This window comes from Rhamphochromis longiceps, linkage group LG23 (genome assembly GCF_057381845.1).
Source record: "Rhamphochromis longiceps isolate RC_006_pf linkage group LG23, R_longiceps_female_GT1.1, whole genome shotgun sequence".
Lineage (NCBI taxonomy): Eukaryota > Metazoa > Chordata > Actinopteri > Cichliformes > Cichlidae > Rhamphochromis > Rhamphochromis longiceps.
This window is the reverse complement of record NC_140578.1, coordinates 44,618,377-44,644,200: the sequence shown is the minus strand read 5'-3', so window position 1 is coordinate 44,644,200 and position 25,824 is coordinate 44,618,377. Positions and strand designations below refer to the sequence as shown.

General features: G+C 40.1%; 1 protein-coding gene across 1 annotated transcript in view; it reads right to left on the bottom strand.

Moving 5' to 3' along the window:
• LOC146642803 (NACHT, LRR and PYD domains-containing protein 3-like) overlaps window positions 1–25,824 on the bottom strand; it is a 325,246-nt gene that overhangs the window by 250,728 nt on the left and 48,694 nt on the right. The window lies entirely within an intron of this gene.

The following is a 25,824-nucleotide window of genomic DNA, read 5'->3' as shown; positions in this document are numbered from 1 at the left end:
ATAAGGGCGGGTCTTACTGTGAACCTGCGCGCTCATTGGCTAATAACTTGAGATTGACAAGTCGTTATCCAATGAGCGCGCGGCTTCTCCCAACATAAAGTAGTTTCCTTTGAAAAACCAAAGTCTGATTATTTTTGCCTCCACTGACGGAGCCTGTTGTTCCCGCCACAGAGACACAGTAATGTCAGAGCGGTGTTAACACTCACCTGCCTCAGCACAGCTCTCACTCTCCTCCTGCTCTCTCAGCTAAACTCACTTCCTCTCTACTTACAGTAAACCAGCGCTCAGAGGAGCCGACCGGCCTCACGTTTCACCCACAGACACGAACAGCGTGGAATTATTTTATGTCATAAGAAGAAACATATTCATGTTAACACTCACCTGCCTCAGCTCCACCTTCCTCCTCCTGCTGCTCTGAACGGAGGATCAACACTTTCACTTTCACTGCTCCTCCCTAAACACAGAGGATGCTGGGACTTGTAGTTTTTACCTTGTGTGATATTTATGGATGTGACACTAAATCACAGCATGTAAACTTCCTGCAAACATGTCACAGGCGATAAAAGTTTCACATTAAAGGTGAAATTATTTTTCTGTCTCATGTTCAATAAACAGTGAGCTGGGAAAACTGAAGAACAGACTTCAGACGTTCCCTGCAGAGTTTCTGCTGCTCGGTCGTCTGCATGTTGCTGAGACTGAGCTGATGATGAAGCTGTGATGGGTTTATGGCACGTTTGGTTCTGGAGAAGAGTGTTACTGCCGGTGCAGGTGAAATGATCAGAGGTTACAGCCTCTGGTTAAAGTGGAGGCAGCGATCAGGACGGCTGAGCAGCAGAGGTCTCGAGGGTCCTAAAGTGTAAAAGCATCAGAATCAGAATCAGAAAGGGTTTTATTGCCAAATGTTGAGCAGGTTTACAACATTAGGAAATTGCTGCGGTGCTTCAGTGCAAACATACTGTCATAAATTACGCTTAAATAGACATGAAAATAAAAATAAGAATAAGAATTAAAAGTGCTAAGTAGATAGATATATACATGATATATACATGAGTGCAGGTGGTGATCAGTGCCAAACATGGAATGATGCAGTGAACACAGCGTAGGGTGTTAGTGGTGGGAACAGTCATACGGTTATTGTTCATGTGTCCGACAGCAGAGGGGAAGAAACTGTTCTTATGGCGAGAGGTTCTGGTGCGAATGGACCGGAGCCTCCTGCCTGAGGGGAGCAGGTCAAACAGACTGTGTCCAGGGTGAGAAGGGTCAGCTGAGATCCGAGCTGCACGCCCCAGTGTCCTGGAGGTGTACAGGTCCTGCAGAGATGGGAGTCTGCAGCCAATCACCTTCTCAGCAGAGCGCACAACACGCTGCAGTCTCTGTTTGTCCCTAATAGTGGCTCCAGCGCACCACACGGTGATGGAGGAGGTGAGGATGGACTCGATGATTGCAGTGTAGAAATGCATCATCGTCCGTGTTGGCAGGTTGAATTTCTTCAGCTGCCTCAGGAAGTACATCTTCTGCTGGGCTTTCTTAATGACGGAGGTGATGGTGGGCTCCCACTTCAGGTCCTGGGTGATGGTGGTACCCAGGAAGCGGAATGAGTCCACAGAGGTGATGGGGGTGTCAGACAGGATGATGGGGGGGAGTGGAGCTGTGTGCGTCCTGAAGTCCACAATAATCTCCACTGTCTTCTGGGCATTCAGCACCAGGTTGTTGTGGCTGCACCAGGACACCAGACGTTCAACCTCCCTCCTGTAGGCAGACTCATCCCCGTCCGAGATGAGTCCAATAACGGTGGTGTCATCAGTGTTAGTAACACAAAGATCACAGAATGGGATCATCCACACAACACTAACATCTAAATCCACGGCAGGAACTCTTCCAGTGTCCTGAAAAATCTGTGTGCATGATGCTGAGATTAAAATCTGTCTGCTCATCTTAATGCAATATTTACTAAAGTCTGGTAGAAGTTTTACTGATTTCCAGTCCACTTAGCAGACGTGTGGATAGGTGGTGGGTTGTAGAGCAGACTGAAAGCTTTAAGTTCATCCTCTGATTAAAAACTCAGACCCACAGATACTGGAAGTATAACCCTGGTGTAAGAAAGGAAACAGCAACATGGCAGCCATCTTTTTCCTCCCATGCTGACCAGTGCCCCAGCAGAAGCTGGGGTTTGTTAGATCCTGTTCGATCCAGAGGAAACAGGCTAAAAGAGTCGATCAGGGGGGATCATGGTTTTATTATGTGCTCGTTATGATTGAAGCTCTGGTTGTGTGTTAGAGACAGAACCTGCAGATTCCTCCACTCTGCCTCCTCCTCTGCAGGAATCAGCCTCTTTGCTGGTTTTATTCACCAACGTGAATAAAATCATCAAACTAATCCAAGTTCATTGTGAAATGCCTGAAAATGGAGGAATAAATCTGTCAGTTACCGTATAAAGTTTGAGTTTGTCAGTGTTTTACACGGAGACGGTCGTCAGATGTTGAATGTTTAGCATGAATGTTCCACATCTGGAGAAACCTTCAAGATTAAAGCCAGTGAAAAGTGAAGAGTTTCTGCAGCAGCCGCACTTCCTGCAAATCTGTTCTTTCAAAATAAAGTGAAGAGTCTAAAATTATATTCACGACAGGTTTAAAGGTGAAGGTGGTCACATGGTTTTAGTGGAATGCCTACGTGGGCGCGTCTGAGTGATTTTGATTCAGATTCGTGCAGCGTGGAGCAGTAAACACTTGTTTTTATTCATCTGGACTCATGAATGATTCCAGTTAGCACATTTCCAGCCAATGAAACGTAACTACAGATGAAGACAAACACATTTAAGCTGCCTGACTCTCGAGTGTGGGTGCGTGTTCCCATTTTCAGGCTGTTTTAGTTTTCAGTTTAGAGGAACGCTGCAAACTCACAAAAACTTCTTTCTTGTGAGGTTTTGTTGTCAGACTGATAAAAGCAGCAGCAGCTGGTGTTTGATGAGCAGACGTGTGTTTCCTGTTCTGTAATAATCAGCTTGTTACCATCACATAATGAACTCAGCCGTGACCAATGAGGCCGTCCTTGTGCGGTTCTCTGGCGCTGATTCTGACTGTGACCTTCACCTCTGCAGGGTCGCCTCTGCTCGTGGCTGAGCTCGTGTTTGTCAGGCTGACAAAATAAAAGCTTCTTCATTTCTGTGGCTGAAGAGGAGTCTGCTCTTCTTCACCAACAGGAAGTGAAACATTTCTCACTGATTCTGAAATCTTCACTTGTTTCACAAATTCACAGTAACACACACACATGGTTGTGTTTTCATATCCTTGTGGGGACATCTATTTGACATCATGCTCTCCTCAGCCTTTTACTCTAACCATTAAGACTGAATGCCTAACCCTGACCTGACTGTCCCTGACACTAAAACCACATTCTGAGTCTCACAAATGTCTTCAAACTTGTGGGGACGGGCATTTTGGTCCCCACAAAGACATGTAAACATGCACACTAGGGCTGGGTATCGTCACTGATTTCTAGAATCGATTCAATTCCGATTCACAAGGTCCCGAATCGATTCGATCCACGATTCGATTTAATTCGATTTAATTCGATTTAATTCGATTCGATTCGATTTAAATCTGGGAAATTTTGACAGTCAGAAATATTATAATTCAGATCAGTACATTTACATATTTTTGTATCTATAAAAAGGAAGCTGACACTCGCAAGACTTTATCAAAGGTGTGAGCATCACAGCAGATGCCTTTGTGTCAAAGTAGCTGAAGATAAAACACAGAAAAACATGAAGGTGATTTTCCTGGCCTGGGATTTTATAAAAATATTCTGCAGTACATCAAAAACGAAAGAAAACCATTAATCAACATATGAACATCACCTCTGAAGTTACAGCGGTTTTATTAGAGACACGGTTAAGCGTTTTGCATTTTGAATAATTTTAAAAAGTTTAAATTTATTCAGTATTGAACAGCAGAAATGAGGTTTTCTTTTCGGAAGAATGTAAAAGGGAAAAAAACAGCGGCTGACAGCCTGTAAACAGCGGTAGACTTGTGTAACAAGCAAGCGAATAATGAAGAAAACAGATTTTTAGACGGGAAACTGTTCTTGAAGTACAGAGAGAGAGAGAGAGCTGTGCATCGCGGTGGAAGCAAAACAGTAAAAGTCAGAGTGAATTCATGACGATGTTTATGTGAAGCGTTTGGATCTTCTTTTGCTGCTGGTTCGGTCAATATTGTTTGGAGAGAGATCAAACTAACAGCTTTAGAATCGGCTCATAAAGGGCGTGAACACAAAGCGCGGACCCGCCGACAGATCAGAATCAGCGAGCTGTCGGCTTTCAGCCCCGACCGTGAGAAAGGCGACATCTCACTGATTCTGATCCGCGGGTCGCGCTGTGTGTTTAAGTCTATGTGCAGAATCCGTGTACCTGCTCTCATTTACTGTCTTAACTGTTTGGTGGTTCTTGAAATTTTGTGAGATGTCACCAGAGATTCTGGCATTTCGGGCAAAATAAATTTATATTAAAAAAATCGATTCAGGATTTTAATGAATCGATTTTACGTTATCCAAGCCAGAATCGATTTTAATCGATGAATCGATTATAAAAACCCACCCCTAATGCACACACACAGGTATTAATGACCTCACAGGTTCATGTTTGGGGCTTTTAGCATCTTTGTGTGTCGCTCAGATTTAATTCACTCTTGTTTTGAGGTTTTGTGCCTTTTTGTTTCATTCTTTGTGCGTTTATTTTCTCTTTAAGCCTTTCAGGACTCGTGCTGTTGGCTTTTTCCTGGTGTGTTATTAGTATTTTTCATTTCTAAACTTATTCTAAAAGAAGGACCGATGGAACATTTATGTGAAAATAAACATGATCATTTAATGTTTTTGTCAATCACAGTGTTGGGACTAACGCGTTATTAAGTAACGTGTTACAGTAACTACGTTATTATTGTGGTAACGAGCACGGTAACTAGTTATTATGCTAAAATCAGGAACGCGTTAGTCGTTACTGGGATTTAGATAGGCTCGTTATTCGTTACTTCGTGTGGTGGCTGTCGCGGAGCTTCCACAGATTCAGTAACATTAGCAAGTGGTGGAGGCCAACAGGTGGATGAAGGAAAGGGGACGCAGAAGGAAAAGAGACCCGAGGCGGCCGCCGGTCCAAGTGTGAACTGAACTTCAGGTAAGAAGTTATGACCTGCAGTCTCTCTGGGTCAGATATAAACCAAGTTTAGGTGGAGTTTATTTTTGTTATTCTGACTTTTTCCGTACTGCGTGCTAGCTAGCATGACAGAGTTTCTATACAGCTGGGTGGGTGCTATGAAGTTAATGATGTTGAACTTTATTTCGTTCATAAGTTATTAGAATTGCCAACCGTCTCATCTGGTATTCAGAGAAAATATTACGCATTTCTTATTGAGGTGAAAAGGAACAGTTAGTCCCGTAATTCAGCTACAATGAAAAAGGCACAAAGCTGGATTTATTCTGTGTCTTTGCTGCACAGCTGCCTCTTCTTCTTCTCTCATCCTCTCCCCCTCCCTCTCCTGTTTCTACTTCAATCATGAAAACTGATCAATGATCAGCTGATCGTCTCTCTTGTTTGTTTATCGCCCACTTTGCATCAGAAAGAGGAAACCAGCGGAGTTCACGTTAAACAACAGCAGCACGTTTAAGCTTGATCAGCTGTTGTTAGAATTTATTTCATATTAATTTCTAGTATCAGCTGATGTTTGCTGGAGCCACAGCTGCAAAAAAGCTGCTGGTCATGATGTCGGTTTGGTTATGTGGTGAGAGGGAAACATGAAGATGAAACCAGGAGATGTCCTTACTGAATCATCAGAGCTGTGATGGAGAAACAGGTTTACCTTTTAGGTGACATGAATGAGTTGAAGGGAAGTTATGAACTGTTTCTGAGAGACAAAAAACACCAGGATCCTTTTTTAGGTAGCTGACAGCTGGTAACTGTGCAGGGGCAGCTCTAGCAAAGTTTTGCCAGGGGGGCCAGGTAGGGCATTAACAGGGAGAGGGGGGCACAAGGAAATACTTTTCTATCTTATTCTCATTTAAAGTGTCTCGCTTTTAAAAAATAATTATCTGAATCTTACAACAAACGATTGATAGATTGATGCATATACACCATCAAGACAGTGAGCATCACTGTCACAACAGCGTTTGTTTTCATTCAAAGGCTTTAGGATTTTTGCTATAATGGTGGGCCGGTCTCTAGTCAAAATGCTCGGGCCAATTTTCTGTCCCAGTCCAGCCCTGTATGCAGCTCATCTGCAGTCTGGTGTTACCTACATCTTCCTATTCAGAAGGCAGAATTTCCGAGTTCTGAGTACAATCGACAGCACCACGACTGCAGTTCTTGTGTTGGATGTAAAAGGCGCACATGATGCTGTGACGTAGGCTAGAATCATGGTGGCGGTCAACGGCGGTCCAGGCGTGGGATTTCTCTCGTGGAAATATGCACATTATCTTTTCCTTTCTATTGGTAGGTGGCACAGTGCACTTGTGGCAGGTAAGCAAGCTAGAAGACTGGCAAAGTTATGGAAGCAACACATTAACAAGAGAATTCTGAGTAAAACCAAAGTTACTTTCCCTAGTAACTAGTTACTTTGAAAGTAACGAGTAACTTGAAGTAACTGAGTTACTTTTGATAGAAGTAACTAGTAATGTAACTAAGTTACTAATTTAAAGTAACTTACCCAACACTGGTCAATCATTAAAAATAAGTCCTGGTCTTTCATTTTGCTGCTGCATTGTTCACAGAAACACATATTTTCCTGTTTCTTTCTGTTTGTGTGTTTCTGCTTTTGCCTGTTTAGCGCTGCTGAGCAGGAAAACCCAGACGAACAAAAACCTCTTTTAAGTAAATGTTTGAGTCACTTTGGGTCTGAAATGTAAAAATCTGCAGACTGAAACAGATTTGAAGGCATCACAGGAACAGCCTCACATTCAAAACATGAAAGAGAGGACTTTTATTTTGAAACACTCAGGAAATGACAGAGGGAAAGTTTTTTAATTAAAACAAATTATTAGTTTATGCATTCTAAGTTCATACAACCACCAAAACTATGATGATCCTCCTTCTCCCTAAGATGGCAAACTGAAACACAAGTTTCCTTGTGGCTCAGGAAATTAACCACTCCAAGTTGGTGACTTTTGGAGATTTAATTTCCTGGATGATTGAGAATGCATCAAGACGAACACAAAAGGAAGTTCACCGCTTTTAGCAGCTCCCCCCCAGACAAACAAAGAGGCAGTTGGCAGTTAGAAATCAGCAATCATTCACACACCCCCACTCCCCTCCAGAATTCTCAGGTAACAGCCTAATTTACATATGAATGACTAGCCAATTTAGCTTCCACTTGGCTGAAGCTAAAGCCTAGCTAAAAGCCTACCAGCCATTTGGCAACTCAGCCCATCACACGTCCACGTCTCTCCTTGTTTCGTCTTTTATTATGAAAGGGTTGTGTTTCCATGTTCAGTGTGTTTCATTTTGCTTCCCCTGTGGTGTCAGGTTCATTTGTGTCAGCTGTGTTTCCACTTCCCTCCTTTCTCTTCTGTGTATTTAAGTCCGCTGTCTTCCTCTGGGCAGTGTTGGTGCGTTTTCCTCCGTTCACGTTATTCCGGGTTTCAGGTTATCTCCTGATTCTGTTTAGGTCCATGTTCATGTTCATGTTTTTTCATCAGAGTTTCTCGCATGCACCTCCTCGGATTCATGTTCATGTTTTTCTTGTCATAGTTGTCATAGTCATACCGAGTTATTCCCAGGATAGGTTTTAGTTTTAGTTTCCGCCCCTGTTTGCTGGGCCTTGTTTTGTGTTCGTGTTTTTCAACCTAATAAATGGTTTGTTTTTTTGTTAAGATTCAGTTCCATCTCTCCCTTGTCTGCTTCCGGGTTCATATTGCAATCACATTAGCCACAGTGACAATAAACTTATTTTGATTTTTAACTTTCTTTATTTTTTCAACAATATTATGTATATATAAACATTTTGCATCTTACAATATAAAGCCTGGATCCTGCACATATTGCACTTTGAACTTGAACTGTGTTGTCTGTTTATTGGAGATTGTACTACTTGAATTCATTATCCTGGTGATATAACACATTAATTCTCCATTTGGAATCAATATAGTATATAATACAGTATCTGTCTATCCATCTATATAGCTATTGAATTGAACTGGAGTGAATGGAAGAGAATTAAATAATGGATTTCATGTTCATGTTTATCTATGTTGTAACAGTGACGACTTGAGACATCTGTTTGGCACTATATGAAGAGAATGAAATAAAATTTAAATGAAAATGATATTAACTGTATTTATACATTTTATATTTTTGGATGAGACACTGTCAGTGTGCTGTTATATAACTCAGGTATTTTTAAGGCCTGACTGGTGGCATTGGTGCCCATTGCTTTACTGTGCTGTTGGATGTGTATGTGGGCTATCCCTTGTACCTGACATTTGATTGGGCATCACTGTGTTGCTATGGTATGATCCTGGTAGTTGTTGTTAATAAAACAATAACAAATTCAAATTCAAACATTGCTGCATTCTTCTGTCACTGAGGATTCCAAACCTGCACTCAGTCTCCTCATTACTTTGGTATTGAACAGACAAACTTTGGAGCTCCTGCAAACTTTATTAACAAACTGCAAATATTTTACACAAATCTGCGACTGACAACAAGCACAGAGACTTCAAACAATCACTGAAGTAAGCACTGAAAGATTTACTTTAAAACAATAATGATTAAGACCTTTTTCGTAAGGTTGTTTTCCCTTGATTGCCAGCTGTTACTGTTTTTATCTTCATATCTTTCATATTTGTCCACCTAAACAATGCTTTAATGATACAGTTTGAGAAGTGTGATATGAATTTATCCAACTGACTTGAAACTGAAACTGACAACTGTCCTGTAATCTTACACAGAGAAACCAAATCCTGTGTCTTTGCCTTGACAGACGCCTAAAATGGCTCGAGCTGTGGTAAGTTACCCTTCACTGTGTCTGTTTGTAAACATTAAATCGTGTGAATTTTTAAAGAAAAATCCAACAACAACAATAATAATATGTAACAGAGCAAAACGTCAGATGACTTAAATGTTCCTCTGCAACACAAAGTCAAAGTCTGCCTCCTCCACAGGCAAAGGAGAAGCTCCCACGCTCATCCAGTGCAGACCGTTGTGCTCTGGACAATGAAGTTCCCGCTTTCATGTTCCGACCTATCAGTGCACCTGCATGTGAGCTCCTAAGTCCACCACCTGCTGATGCCAGCTTTCAGTCGAAGGACACAGACAAGATCATGCATCCAGATTTGAAAAATGATCGTTCATCCCTGGATGATGACGTGACATTTTTCATGTGTCCTAGCGATGTTCCTCTGCCTCCGAGACCTCCACCCACTGCAGAGGTAGGTCTCTGCAGAAAGCGCAGGTATTCTACTGCTTTTTCTGTTAATGATGAAGAGGAACATTTGATGCCCAAACGCATGAGGCTGATGAGTTCTGATGTACCAGTTTCTTCAAATCCTCCACCTGCTGATGCCAGCTTTCAGTCGAAGGACACAGACAAGATCATTCATCCAGATTTGAAAAACGATCGTTCATCCCTGGATGATGACGTGATGTTTTTCATGTGTCCTACTGATGTTCCTCTGCCTCCGAGACCTCCACCCACTGCCGAGTTAGGTCTCTGCAGAAAGCGCAGATATTCTACTGCTTTTTCTGTGGAGGATGAAGAGGAACATTTGATGCCCAAACGCATGAGACTGATGAGTTCTGATGTACCAGTTTCTTCAAATCCTCCACCTGCTGATGCCAGCTTTCATGTAAAGGACACAGACAAGATCATTAATCCAGATTTGAAAAACGATCGTTCATCCCTGGATGATGAAGTGACATTTTTCATGTGTCCTAGCGATGTTCCTCTTCCTCCGAGACCTCCACCCACTGCAGAGGTAGGTCTCTGCAGAAAGCGCAGATATTCTACTGCTTTTTCTGTGGAGGATGAAGAGGAACATTTGATGCCCAAACGCATGAGGCTGATGAGTTGGGATGTCTCTAAGTCTCCAGCTGCTGAGAAGGAGTATGTTTGCTTTACGTGTCCTGAAGACAAGAGGTCTGAGTTACCTCTCAGCTCCCTCCAAGGCCATCCACCATCACAGGTCAATAATAATGACACTGACCAGTGTACCATTCTGCTGCCTCCTGAAATCCCAGTACCTCCAAGTCCTGCCCCTGTTGGAGTTCTAGAAACTGTTGATTTTCCTTTTGTTGATAATTAAATACATGTTTGTGGTAATAAATACATTTTTGAGCAAATACGTGTTGAGATGATTCGGTTGCTTATGATGGTTATAATTATCCAAACAGTATTATTCCTAATAAGATCTTTACTTTTTCTACTTATTTTCTCCATGAACTATTTTGATGTCTATTTTGAAGATCCACTCATATCATGACAGTATGCTTATTCTCAGTAGAGTGTATAGCCACATGTGAACAAATAATAAATTAAAGTCACTCATTAACAACTTACCACATACGCCGGAGCTGAATTCAAGATGTAAGCAGACGTTTCACAGATATCTTGGTTGTCTTTCCATTTCCTACACTAACAGTATCCTGAGAATTGGCTTATACAGCTGATATAAAGGTGAAATTTGATGACTTAATCGAAGCATCATCAGCTTAAATGCAAATGAATCCACTGTACTTGAGGTAACCTAACACTGACCATGAACGCCACAATCACTGTGCGCCAGTCCAACACAGTGCTTTACTGTGAACTCACCACAGTACTGCAAACTAAAGTGTTTATCTTCCAGTCCAATCCAATCCATCTTTATTGAAAAAGCACTTTAAAAAACCCAGGACAAAACCAAAGTGCTGTACAGTAAATGAGTTAAGAACAATAGAATAAAACATAACAGTAAAAAAATAAAACACACAATACATAAAAAATGTAAACAGCCCTATATTTCAAAACAAGATAAAACAGCAAAAATAAACTAAAAAACTCAAACTAAAAACCAACATCTTACAAGGTGTCAAAGGTCAGGGTGAAGAGATGAGTTTTCAGGAGTGATTTAAGAACAGGCAGAGAAGAAGCCTGTCTAATCTCTAAAGGCAGATCGTGTCACAGTTTCAGAGATGCTGCAGCAAAAGCACGATGTCCTCTAAGTTTACGCTCAGTCCTGGGAACATTCAGGAACAGCTGATCAGCTGACCTGAGACAGCGGGTGGGTTTATAAGACTGTGGCAGCTCAGAGAGTTAAGATGCAGCTAGGTCATGGAGAGCTTTAAGAGACATTAATACCAATAAGCTGCTAACATGATGTTGTATTTTATTTACATGTCTGTTTTAGCACTTTAACATTTGCATCTGTCTAACTGGCTAACCATGCAAGACTATTGCAAGCATTGCTCTGTAATAGTGCGACATTTTGGACCCCAGGAGGTCCTTCTGTATCTGCACGATGTTTGACCTGCAGTCTTTATAGCCGCCTATGTATATTCTTTTAAACCTTTTTATTGTTTTTAAATGATAGTTACGGACCAAATGTTAAACTATATAGTTGAATATATAGTTAAAGTGTTTCTCTAGATACAGAGAAAGGTTTTACATCAAAAGGTCATCTGTCTGCATATAAAACAGAAGCTTTCATGCAGATGCACTTCCTGTTTAGAGACTTTGAGGTTTAGGTAGTGACGGGGGTGATTTACTGAGCGTGTAAGTTTTCCTCCTGTCAACACACTCTACAATGCCGCCCACGTGCCACTCCTGTCCAGTCTTGAAAGCAAAACATGTATGTATAGTATAAAATGGTGAAATGCTGATTTCCATGTTTCAATTGAATCACTTGATTGTAATCAATTGATTGCAGAGACTTTTGTCAAGACCCTATAGAATCAGAAGTCCCGTGAACATGCACTAATAAAAGCTGCAGTTGTAATAAGGGATAAAGTGGTGTGCACAATGTGTGTTTGGATAAGATGTCAGTAATGCATTCACATTAAAATCACAGGGTTTCTTTCTTTTTCTTATTTTTCTTACATATCATGTAAAAAAACCACTCCTGCAGCATTTTTTCTCTGCCACAGATTTAGGAGAGGAAGAGTCCAGCATTTCAACACTTATGCAAATGTTAGTTTATTTGATAGGTGCATCAGTAGTAATTATTTAAATTAGAGTTTTCAGCAGTGTTGTTGTATTTACAGCAAAGTGCCTGCAAAGTGTAAAAACTAATTAACTGATGATACTAGACCCTTAAAAGAGATAAACACCACTAGACAAGTCATAATGGCTACTTACAAATACATAACCACTCAACACAACCCACACAGTGATCTAATGCACAAAAACAAAGGAGACTTAAACTGGCTGAATCAATTACTGTAAAGAAAACATGGAGGAAGGCTTCCTGTGGTGTCTGGCTGCAGTATAGGTCATAAACCTGCCTCCTGCATTACAGCAGACAGGTCAGGGGTCAAATGAAAAGCAAAATGTTTACCTCAGATTAGGGATGCACCGATACCACTTTTTTGGAAACGAGTACGAGTATGAGTACTTGCATTTCAGTACTCGCCGATACCGAGTACTTAATAAAAACATGATTTAAATTTACAGGTAACAGCTTTAGTCCTATAATTTAACAACAAAAAAACAAGGGACTGGTTTGGAATTAAGAACATTTATTTAAAATAAAAGCATGTTGTATGCAACATATTACAGAATAAATAATTATAAAAAAAATTTAAACAGTGACAGTGCAACTCAAGTATTTTTCAGTTTATTTTAAACTCTGCCGCTTTGGACAACACAAGGGGCATTAATAAACATCTTTGCCATTTAGTGCACAATATGTGAATAAACTAACAACATCCACTGACATAGAACTGTGGCAGTCAGTGCAACTGAGGTAGGTATTAACATCAAGTCTAAGATGACTCACTAAATGGAGAGAAACAGTGAGTGGCAGGGTTTTTTAAGAAAAGTAGCTTTTCTGCATCATCAGCAGTCAGACTGTTTCTGTTTTCATCTATAATGTGTGACACTGAGCTAAAAAGCCTTTCACTGTCCACACTGCTACATGGGGCTGAGAGCTATTTACAGGCTATTTTAGCCAAAGTGGGGAGCCTGATTTTGTTGACACCCCAGTACTTCAGAGGACTGTCTTCACGAGGGCTTGGGGCCTCTCCGAGGTATGTGTCGAGCTCAATGGCAGCACCTGCTGCCAGCGGCAGCCTGGGCCTTGAGGAACAGTTTAGCAGGAGGTTCTGCAGCTTCTGCCCGACTCCCCTCTGCCTCAGCTCTAGAAGCTCCTGCTTCAGGTGCAGCTTGGCCTCTGGAGCAGTGTTGTTGGAGAAGAAGCGATCTTTATACCTGCACAAAATTCATAAATGTATTAATATGTGGAAAAATAGGACTGATGTCATGTAATACGTGCTGTTCCAGCGTGTCTGTATGTCCTGCTGCAGTCTCTTTATTGGCTGGTTGAGCTGTCCCTGAATGTCCTCGAGGCGGGAGTAGGCTAAGGCGGAATGTTTAAAATGCCCAACTATTTTCCGTCCCACTGCTTTAGCATCAGCTATGCTCCTCTGTGCTAATAAGCGTGGGTAAATAAGCGTGGGTAAACTCTTTGTACTCGTTGTCGTGTTGGGATTTTAGGTGCTTGATTAAATTACTTGTGTTAAATGCGCTACCTTTAGAGCCTCCTCTGGACAATTTCGATGAGCACAATTTGCAGTCCGCCTTTGTTTTCGTGTCTTCGTTCACTTTGAAATAGTTCCACACGGCTGACTTGTCTCGCCTCGCCTTCTCCCCGCTCTGATACGCAGCCGGGGCCTGGGGGCGGGCACTCGGCGCCTGTGATTAACCCCTTACATGCCGCTCAAACATAGACAGGGCTCAGACCGTGGTATCAGTCCTCGGTATCGGGGAACTTTTAACGAGTACTTTAGAAAATGTGGTATCGAGGCCGATACCAGATACCGGTATCGGTGCAACCCTACCTCAGATTAAATATTTCCCAAAGTAAATTGGACTGAACTGGCCAGTTAAATACACAAGGGGATACAAATAGAAAAAAAATATATCTAAAAACAAAGAATGAAAACCAACTATTAATTTAATACTTAAGTCTGTGAAGGTTCTCAGTCATCCAGGTCATCGTAGTCTAAGGAGCTTGGAAGGAAAAGCGTCTGGACTTCTTGAGTTGCTTGAAGACGTTTCACCTCTCATCCGAGAAGCTTCTTCAGTTCTAAGGGTCAATGGTGGGGAGTCCCAGACTTAAAACCAGTGGGAGTTTCCCCCCAAAGAGGGACAAAGGACCCCCTGATGATCCTCTACCTAATCACATGAGCCAAGGTGTGAAAGCGGGTGTGGGTCCTAATCAGCCAGGGTTTCGGGTGAGCTCATTGTGAAACCTGGCCCCACCTTATCATGTGATTTCCTGAGGTCAGATGGCCCAGGATGTAAATGGTCTGAGATCCCTTCCCAGACACCTTAACGTCCAATGAAAAAAAACACATCAGTAGTAATATACCTATAGCTTTCCCCCCCCCCCACCCCACCCCGAGGGCATTTGCCCCCCACCCCCCCACCCCTCTCCCCCACACCCCCCACCCCGAGGGCATTTTCCCCCCTCCCCTATCCCCCGCCGCGTCCATGTGCGTGTGCACGTGCGCGAGAACGGACTTTTTGCACGTGCGTGTGTGTCCAGGGGTCATATGAGTTCACATGTGTTTAATAGTGTATTATTTAATGAAACCATTATGTGTTTTAATTAAACTCTTTTTAAAGGATTGTATAGGTCTCAGAGTTCTGTTATTTAGACATAGGTGATTTAATTTAACTACTTTATGGGTATTTTAACTACTTAGGAGCCTTTTGCATTTTCTTCAGTGCTATTTAGGAGCAAATAACAGGTATCCCTTTAGAAATAAACAGTGATACTTCTAAAAACCGTGTATTCCCACACAGCATTTAATTTAGCTAGTTTAGGAAGATTTCACTTTTCTAATAGTTTCACAGGCTAGTAGTTTTTTTTGAAATAGAGCACCACAAACATGTATCCCTTTAGAAATAAACTGTGATACTTCTAAAAGTACATATTCACACTAGAGCTGTATCAACCTCAATGGGGCTTTAATGCAACTAGTCTTATAATTATCTACTAGTCTGCAACAGTTAGACTCGCTGATTACACATAGATGATTTAACTACTTTAGGGGCATTTCACTTTTCTAAAAGTTTCACAGACCAATAGTTTTAAATAGAGCACCGCAAACAACATGTATTTCTTTTAGAAATAACCTGTGATACTTCTAAAAAACACATATTCTCACACTCTGCAACAGTTAGACAGAGGGGGTGCAGCAGCTGCCTAGCTGATCCCATCAGTCTGTAAAAGAAGTCATGAAGCAAACAAAAGATGCTCCTTATCAAGAGTATCCCAACCCAAAGGTGTATATTCACAAACAGTTAATGGCTTTAATGCAACTAGTCTTATCATGTCAGAGGCCGGCAGAAACTATGTCCAACAGAGTCTCCAAAGGCTTTCCACCTTTCTTCCTTACATCGTGCTCTTTTATCTCTACATCTCAGAGGTCAACTGAAAGTAGCCCCACCTATATAAAAACACCCCATCAGACACACAGTATTTTCCTCAGCACTTCACAACTGCAGCGAGGTATATCGTTTTAACTTTTTATTTTTTCACCTGAATGTGCGTTGGAGCCGACTTTGCTACCCGCACAGAACGTTTCTGACAGTCGGGCGCTGCTTATACAATAGAGAAAAGCAACAATACAGAGTGTTTCTCTGCTCCAAGACATCCCAGGGCCTTTCACAAGGTAAGCATGTCTGTTATACCCAGAGCATAAATGTCTGGATGTCAGCGCTGATTATTCAAACCCTGTTTAAAATGTGACACATATGTTGTCTGAAAACATTTCCTCTAAATTTGCAAAGTTACTGATTTAAAAATATATTTTCGAATTTTTAGTTGCATGTCAAACATATGATAGACTCTTGAGCATATTTATTTATATAGCTACATTCACAATGGTATAACCATGCTAAATAAAAGAGGCCCAAGCACCAATGCACTCTAATGCAAACCTCTAAACTGCATGTTGATAAGTACATGAAGCGTACCTCTACCTCTACAGCTGAAAACAGTTTGTATCCGCACTCTGAGGGTCTGCTGAATTGTTTTTAATACGGCACTTTTTGACGAACAGCAGATGATGAAATCCTCTTTATTGTAGAAACTGGCCCTAAGCTATTGTTGCTCATACTTACTGAGGTCCCTAGCTACTTCCTTACTATGTCTGTAAACTTTTTTGAAAAGGAAGCTGTTGTAGATTTAAAGAAACATCTTAATTGAAGCAAAGGCAAAAAAAAAACTGGAATGAATTTTATGTGACTGTTCATATTAAAGCCAACAACAAGTGAAAATCCAAAAACGGCTTCAATCCTTTGTATTACAGTTTTTGCCCACTGCTTGAACACATTTTGCAAAACCCCGCTCGCTGTGCCAAAACTGTACACACAAGTACACATGACACAACACTGGGAAATATACCATTCACATCTGTGCCAAATTGGAACTCTACTCCCAAAACCTAAACTCTGCTGTCAAAACCTAACATTCCTTTGTCAAAATGTAACTCTGTTGACAAAATGACACATACCTGCACCATATGCAAACACTCACAGATCAGGGGGAACACACTAGTCTGCTGTACATAAAACACTGCAGTCCTTGATTCCCATTGTTTATTCAGAAGGCATATTTACAGGAGACACATTTCCAAACAACCATAAACGCAAATAGACCTACTCAATACTGTACATTGCAGTACCATGAATACAGGTACAGCAAATAAAACAACAACAACACAATAGTACTGCAATAGAAAAAACACTATACTGTAAACACAAAAAACCATGACAATTGTGCATAAGTGGGCTCATGGATCCCGCCGTCTGTTGGGGTCTGGCCACAGGACCTCATCAACATCGCAAGCAATGTCCTCTCCCGCTAGGCACCGGGGTAAATATCCTCTTGCTCTCCCTCCATCCATGCTTGCAAAGTTCTTGGAATGGCTACGCTGAGGGCTTTTTGTAGTTGGCTAATTGGTGTTCGGTTTTGCAAGTAGGTGCCTTCAGGTGTGTATTTGAGTGGTTGCAATTACCCGATGTGCTTTGTATTTTGGATACATGTGTTTTCCGAATGGCACCCTGAGATTTCATTTTGTGAGCGAAGTGTCTTATGTATGAAATAGAGTGTAGCATGCAGGACCATGTGTGTTGCATGAGGGAGTAGGTGTGTTGCATAATTGGTACTGGGGTGCAAAGCAGCGCTTTTGTTTAAGGTAGGGGTACATGTGTTTGAGGTATGGTAACAACAGCTTCACGTTGTGTTACTTTAGTCTAAGCATGGGTTTATAGTGTTCAAGCAACGGGCAAAAACTGTAATGATCAATGGTAATTGAAGAGGAACCCTGGCTCGGGACATTTTCATGACAAGTGTCAGCGCAGACATCTACTAACGAGAGAACATGTTTTATCATCATAAACACGGTGATGTGAAGCATCGTTAAAGTGTCACTTCAGTAATGTTGACTCATGTTTTTAATAATGACTTTAAAACACTCATTTCTGTGGTTTATTTTAAGTTTACAGAATATAACATGTGGTAAGACGACGAGTTTTACTTCTCACTGTCCGTGTTATGTGTATCTATTTATCATGTATGCTACTTTGCCGAAAATGTTTCATTGTGTTCATGAAATAAACCAGACTTTCACTGTCTGCATCTTTTACTGTTTTCTGCTTTTGTTCACTCCAAGTTTGACAAACCTACAGATATCCAGAGTTAACTCACTAACAATGTGGAGCAGTCTCAGTGTATTTAGCTGCTTTTTCCCTGAACACAACCAACTGAGAGAAACGCCTGTAGGCCTCACTTTGGTCATTTTGAACGCTGAAGGAGATTTGTTCCATAGACACCTTATACTAGTGTTTCCTGCACTACTATGTTCTATTTAAATCCAGATTCCTTTTATAGTTTGCAGTGAAATTTGTTAAACCGTTGCTTAATGGGACAGAAGTACAAGTCGCTCTTTACTAACACATTTATAGATGAGTTTATTGCTGAACGACACAGCTAGCAGTCTCACACACTCTTTAGGTTTTTCAACTTTTGTGTGTAATGGTTTAGTCTATCAAACCTTACCCTTTTCTCCCCAGTATCACAACAGTGTGACTCCCAAAGTACAGATCAGTAAACAACCAATGATTCTAAATCCAGAACAGAAAGATACAGTTGGAAGATGAATGATTGCGTTTTTATGATGTGTAGTAAAACGACCCCCTCTTCTTCTTCTCTGTGTTGTTGTTGTTCTTGTGTGTGCGTGTGTGTGTGTGAGTGTGAGTGTGTGTGTGTGTGTGTGTGTGTGTGTGTGTGTGTGTGTGTGTGTGTGTGTGTGTGTGTGTGTGTGTGTGTGCCCTCACAGAAGGAAGGTCACAGCAGGAGCTTTTCTCGAACGCATTTCCAATCAGTTTTTTACAAGAAGTGTAGCTCATACAACGGTATAAATGTATTCTTTGTGATACTTTATAAATATGAAACTCTAAAGATTTTGAGTTCATGCACATTGTGAAACAAGAATCTAAATATTTGTGTCACAATGATTTCTATAAAAGCATTTTGTTTATGGGGATAATGTGACAAATCTTTTGTGACCCTATTAATGATCAATGGTAATTGAAGAGGAACCCTGGCTCGGGACATTTTCATGACAAGTGTCAGCGCAGACATCTACTAACGAGAGAACATGTTTTATCATCATAAACACGGTGATGTGAAGCATCGTTAAAGTGTCACTTCAGTAATGTTGACTCATGTTTTTAATAATGACTTTAAAACACTAAATACTAATTTCTGTGGTTATTTTAAGTTTACAGAATATAACATGTGGTAAGACGACGAGTTTTACTTCTCACTGTCCGTGTTATGTGTATCTATTTATCATGTATGCTACTTTGCCGAAAATGTTTCATTGTGTTCATGAAATAAACCAGACTTTCACTGTCTGCATCTTTTACTGTTTTTCTGCTTTTATTCACTCCAAGTTTGACAAACCTACAGATATCCAGAGTTAACTCACTAACAATGTGGAGCAGTCTCAGTGTATTTAGCTGCTTTTTCCCTGAACACAACCAACTGAGAGAAACGCCTGTAGGCCTCACTTTGGTCATTTTGAACGCTGAAGGAGATTTGTTCCATAGACACCTTATACTAGTGTTTCCTGCACTACTATGTTCTATTTAAATCCAGATTCCTTTTATAGTTTGCAGTGAAATTTGTTAAACCGTTGCTTAATGGGACAGAAGTACAAGTCACTCTTTACTAACACATTTATAGATGAGTTTATTGCTGAACGACACAGCTAGCAGTCTCACACACTCTTTAGGTTTTTCAACTTTTGTGTGTAATGGTTTAGTCTATCAAACCTTACCCTTTTCTCCCCAGTATCACAACAGTATGACTCCCAAAGTACAGATCAGTAAACAACCAATGATTCTAAAGCCAGAACAGAAAGATACAGTTGGAAGATGAATGATTGCGTTTTTATGATGTGTAGTAAAACGACCCCCTCTTCTTCTTCTCTGTGTTGTTGTTGTTCTTGTGTGTGTGTGTGTGTGTGTGTGTGTGTGTGTGTGTGTGTGTGTGTGTGTGTGTGTGTGTGTGTGTGTGTGTGTGTGTGTGTGTGTGTGTGTGTGTGTGTGCCTTAGAAGTCAAATAATACATTAGCCCTACTTAAAAAACATCTGAATTACATTTAGAGCTGAGATTCTAAGTTGTAAGCAGAAATCTTAGGCTCAGCCAGAAACATGTTTCCCCACTTTCACAATGCTGAGGTGTCAAATCCACAACCCCAACAAATGGTTTGTTACACGCGGGTGTGAAGGGCAAGCTTTACTTACACAGCCTCACACACAGTAGATTTTTAAAGTTTTTGGTTACAGGGGTTTAGCCACAGATGCAACATCCACTTTTGATAAAGATCACTCCACCTGTTTATTTCTTAAGAAATTAAGCATCTTTATTAAGCTTTTATTTATAAATGTCTACACAATAATAGACACCGTGTGCTCTGAGACATTATAGACTTCTACTTCCATCGGTTTGCATTTTAAACTCCCAGCCTTTCAGTTTGTTATGAACGACTTATATTTCTAACATTTTGTGATATAAAAGTGAACCATGCGACTTTTTTTATTTGGAATGACTTAAGACACGAGTTATTTAAACAATTCTAAATGACAGTGTGATGGCCATAGTACTTTATGTGGGCCAAATGTGTTAAGGATAATGTTTATCAATGTAAAATTGCAAAGAACTTGTGGATAGAATATACCATTTTGTAAACAGTTACCTCAGAAGCTGTACTGGTAGATCTATGTATGTAAGGTAAAACTATCCACAGTACTTCCACTTCACCTGTGAGTGTACAAACACTGGAGGGACATATATTGTCCATATCAGTGTCACTGTGGAAGGTAAATGCATTTTGGTTTCTTTATCTGACACAGTTATTCAGCACTGTGTTAGCATTGTATTGACCTGCTTATGTGTTTTTTATTCTTGTAATTTGTTCATTTCTTTTCTTCTTATTTTCACTTACAGCAGTTTAAATACTCTCACTGACTCATTTATCAGGTACATCTTTGAACCGAGTTGGACCACCTTCAGCCATCAAACATGTCTTCATTTTTTGTGGCACAACAAGGCGCTAAAAACATTCCTCAAAGATTCTCAAGACATATTGAAATTACATCATCACACAGTTGCTGCAGATTCGTCAGCTGCTCTTACTTGAAGCAAACTTTCCGTTCCACCACATCCCAAAGGTGCTCTGCTGGATTGAGATCTGGTGACTGCGCAGGCCGTACATGATTTGAGCGCCGTGACATGGTGTGGTATCCTGCTGGAAGCAGCCATCAGACGATGGGTATTTTTTGGGCATAAAGACATGAATGTGGTCAGCAACAACCTTCAGGCAGGCTGTGGTGTTTAAATGATGCTCAGTGGTTACTACAGGGTCCAAAGTTTGCAAAGAAAATCCTTCACAGAGCATTACACCACCAGCAGTCTGAACTGTTAGAAATCAACTCATCGGGCAAGGCATCGTTTTTTTAGTCTTCTGTTGTCCAGACTTGCAAACTGTAGCCTCAGCTTGCTGTTGTTAGAGGACAGCAGTGATATCCAGTGTGGTCCGCTCTGCCTCAAGGTTTGATGTGTAAACAGCATTTTTACCCAGAGAATCACAGCTCACTGGATATTTTCTATTTTTCAGACCATTGTCTGTGAACAGAGATGATTGTGTGGGAAAATCCCAGCAGATCAGCAGTTTGTGAAGCACTGGGACCAGTAACATGTGCCATGTTGCTCTGTTTGAGCATTGATTTGCTGACATTTTATTATTTTATTAACCTTTATTTAACCAGGAAGATGAAGCTGACATGTGATTGACAAATGAAATGAACACTGAAATATTTGTGTTACACCCTGAACAAGTATACCTCATAAAGTGGCCAGTGAATGTATATAAGCAGTTGGACCAATTTCAGTTCATAGTAATATTCAGAAAAGATGCAAAAGAAGAAGAAGAAGACAAAAGAAAAGAGTACAGTGACAATATTTAAAGCTCTGTGGTTATAAAACTGGGGTTTCATTACTTCACTCAGAGTTTCAGTAGACGTAAACTGTGTTTGATTTGTGTTTTGATTTCCAGGAAATGAAAGTAAATGATTTTACTGACAAATGCATCTTTTCAATGATTTAGACACAAACGAGGCCCACACTTCAGCAGACAAATCTTTTTCCGTTTATCTGCCCGGTGTTGTGATCATCTTTATAACTGGAGTTATCGTGGGATTTATCTACTGGAGGAAAAGTAATGGGTGAGACTATTTTTGCTGCAGTAATTCAAAGATGATATAGATGTAGAGAAAGTAAACGGAAACATCACATTTCAATAAATGAGAATTCGGTGTATGTTAAACATCATGTCTAGAATGAACACTTTTTATCCTTCCAAAAATAATTATCATTATTAAGAGAGAAGATAATATAAATGTAGATGTTCTTACTTGATTTTTCTCTGTTTGAATGTGAATAGTGTTACACTAATGCTGACATCCTTTCTTATCAACGTGGCTGCTTAAGGTCAGGAACATCTGGAGTGTCTGTACCTGAAAATCCCAACGGTTTGGTGAGCAATTTATTGCTACGATCTGCAGCAGCTAGTTAAAAGTTTGCAGAAATGTAGTTTTTTACCATCAGGGCCTTATGAGCCTATACTGGTGTTTTTAAAAGTTATGTTTGACTTTATGACTTTCTGTGTCATTTCTGGGATGCTTACAACTCATATTGCACTGCTGGAAATAGTTTATTTTGATGATTAATTTTGCATTATAATATTTATTTTTGTTTTTCCTGCATTATATAAAAATTGGTGTATTTCAGAAATAAAACTATGAAGACACTCAAAATAAATTTCCTGTGGTGGGAAACTATGTTGTGCAACTATTTTGTATTTACAGTTTTGAGAGATAAGCCTCTTAAATTTCTCTAACTAGAAATATATGTTCAAAAACAAAAACGATTTTCAATTTTTTGGTAGTTTATTGCATTTTTTTGCAATTTATGTAATTACTGTGCACTTAATGCAGACATATTATTAGAATTTGGGCTATAATGGTTGTATTGATGTATATCAACTTGAAATGCTCCCAAAAATGGCACTACAGCATGTAAAAATATAATATGAGCTCTGGCAGACTTGGTAAAACATGTACATTTATGTTTTAGGATGTTAACTACTTATATAGATAATTACAGATTAGTGTTATAATACTATTAGTGCCAACTTCAGTGTCCTTTATTTTGTGAAGAAGCTCTTACAGAAATGAGCAGAAACATTAAATAATCCAGGCAACAGATGGAGAGATTTAAAGATCAATAGAGTGTGTGGGTAGACCGGGTTGAACTTGATTAATACCTAAAATATTTCACTTTTCTAAAGGATGACGATGAGCCAGATCAGCCCTATACAAACCTTCAGCAGACATCGAGTGATTCCTACCAGACTCTCATCTCAGTGAACCATCAACACGACAACAAGACACGCTCAGCAAGAAGCACAGGAACTGTGGGAGTGGATAATAAAGCTCTATGAAACATTTTAAAGTATATAAAACTTTAGGTGACATACTAATATAATAATATTCATATATTATAATAAACGTCCATCTTTTCACACTGGATAGTTGTTTCCCAGTAATGGAGACCATTCAGTCATAATACTCCAACTCAGGCTCTCAGATTTAATACAATACAAACACAATAAACTGTGGCAAACATGACTCTTTGTATCAGACTAGTTTTGTTTTTGAACAAACATCTCATCATAATTTGAACACAATGTCCATCCAGATAAACAGAGAGATCAGTCTGGCTTAAACAATGTTGGTGGTTTACCTTCTACTGTCCTTCCACTTTTATGCACTTCTATTTTAGACATAGTAAAAGTTTCAGTGTAGACACAAGAGGTGAAATAAGGAGGGTGCAAGTCTTCCTGCTTTCACTATAGTCTACCTCACACTGTCAGCCACAGTTACTTCCTCACCAGCATGACTGCACGGAAACTCTGCTTTCTCCTGCTTCTGCTTGTGGTTTTTAGCAGTGAAGGTAAATATATATAATTAAAAAAGAAAAGCTGTAAAGCCAGGTGTTTAAGAAGAAAGCTTTAGTTAGGTTAGTGAAATAATATATGTGATTGATTTTCCCACAACAACAAATATATAGAAACTATAATCCCGATTTTGTTTCATTTTAACTGGAACAATTTATAGAGACTCTTGTGAAGACAATTGGAAAGAAACCCGATTCCACTCAAATATGCAGCAAAACAACTCTGAATATTACTGTGATGATACTGTGTGAGATCAGCACAGAGAGGAGCCGAGGAGAACAGCGTCGTCTGCTCTATCGTTACGACCGAGGCTTTATTCATGGCTGTGACTCCAGGTTCACACTGATCAAAGAAAATGAGACTGTGTTTCTCCACCTGCTCAACTTAACATCTGAAGACAGTGGGAACTACACCTGTGAGTGTGGATTTCGTGGTGGATTGTATGTTCTCCATCTCAGTGTGACTGTGAGAGGTAAAAACATTTTCTATTTATACCCACACCGCAGATTCAAGGTGGATGTTTGGAACTGCGTTAACACTTTCTTTTCTGTCATACATGGTTTGAGGTCGTCATTCCCGCCTGCAGCGGATTAATGAAAGGTTTCAGTCAGGAGATGAACATCTGGAATGTTTTTAAGCTCTTCTTCTGGCTAATTTTTTAAAATTTCATTATAAAACTGCTCCAATCACAACTTTGGTGTTATTTCATCAGTGAAATGTTTGAATGATGCAATTGTAACTCTAATGTAATGAAAAGATAAACATGTTTTCCACTTTAATATAACAGGCTAATGCAAATTTCGTGACTTTTCATGTTTTCAAAATGAAGTTTTTTTGTTGTGTGGCAACATTCAACAGACGATGGAGATTCTTCTGGCATGAAGTTCATGGCTACAGTTCCCATCATTTCTGCTGCTGCTTCACTCATCAGTGTGGCTGTGATAACCTGTGGTTACAGCCTGAGGAGAAATCCTCGCAGGTGAAAACTTTTACTGACGCACTTAAACTCATGAAATGACCCTTTGAAATCACTTGAGCACATTACTGCATACAGCAGCCACTGTGGTGTTCAAAGTATCTCATAGGTTCTTTTAAAACACCACACATTAGTTGTAGACATAGCTAGTCTTGTTTTTGAGGTATTTTTCACCCCATGACCTCTGATGTTTTTATCCTAACAGAGAAAACAGATCAGGTCTAACTAACTTAACAGGATCTGAAACTCGCCAGATGTTTGTGAGTTTTCCATAGTTCTGTTTTACACTTAATTGTGCCGAGGCTGCAGTGCATTATGTCTGTGTTTTAAGCTGCACTTTAATTAAATGTAAATGACAGTGTAAATTGTTGTTTAGGACAAAGAGGACCGCTACATGAGCCTTCATCGGCAAAACATCGATGTCTACCAAACTATCTCCTCCGGTCGCCTTCATCATGATGCTGAGGCCACTGCATGTCACAGTCATGTACAATAATAATCAGAGATGGAGTTTTTACCCTGACTACGTGATCTATAAAACTATGATGCTAGACATGCTATCTATAAAAGACACTGACATTTTAACTTGCCAGCATCATGTGTACTGTTAGTTTGTTTTGCACTGAAAAAAGAGAAAAATATTAACGTCCAGTAAAACTTGTAATGATGTTGTGAATGAATTGCCTTAATTCATGGCTTTTAACACCATTTAATTTCTGTTTTTTATCTGGTTTTAACGTTGAAAATCCTGCCACTTGGCTCTGGGGCCTCTGCCACCATTATGGTTTTTGCTATACTGGTCCACTTGATAGTCATATTTGATGATGATTTTACTTTATTTTGAGTCATTAGAATCAGAACGGGGGTCAGGAAAGAAGAAAAAAGATAAGCTGGGGAGAAAGTTAACAGAAGAAGAGGGAAAAATAGAGAAGAAGAGAAATAGATGGAGAGGAAGAGAGAAAAAATACTGAAAATCTATTTCATCATCTGCTGAAAAACACAAGGAAAAACCAACACAGTGGGGAACCCACAGCAACAACCAATAATATGCAGTAAGTAGGCTAGTAAGTAGTAGTAA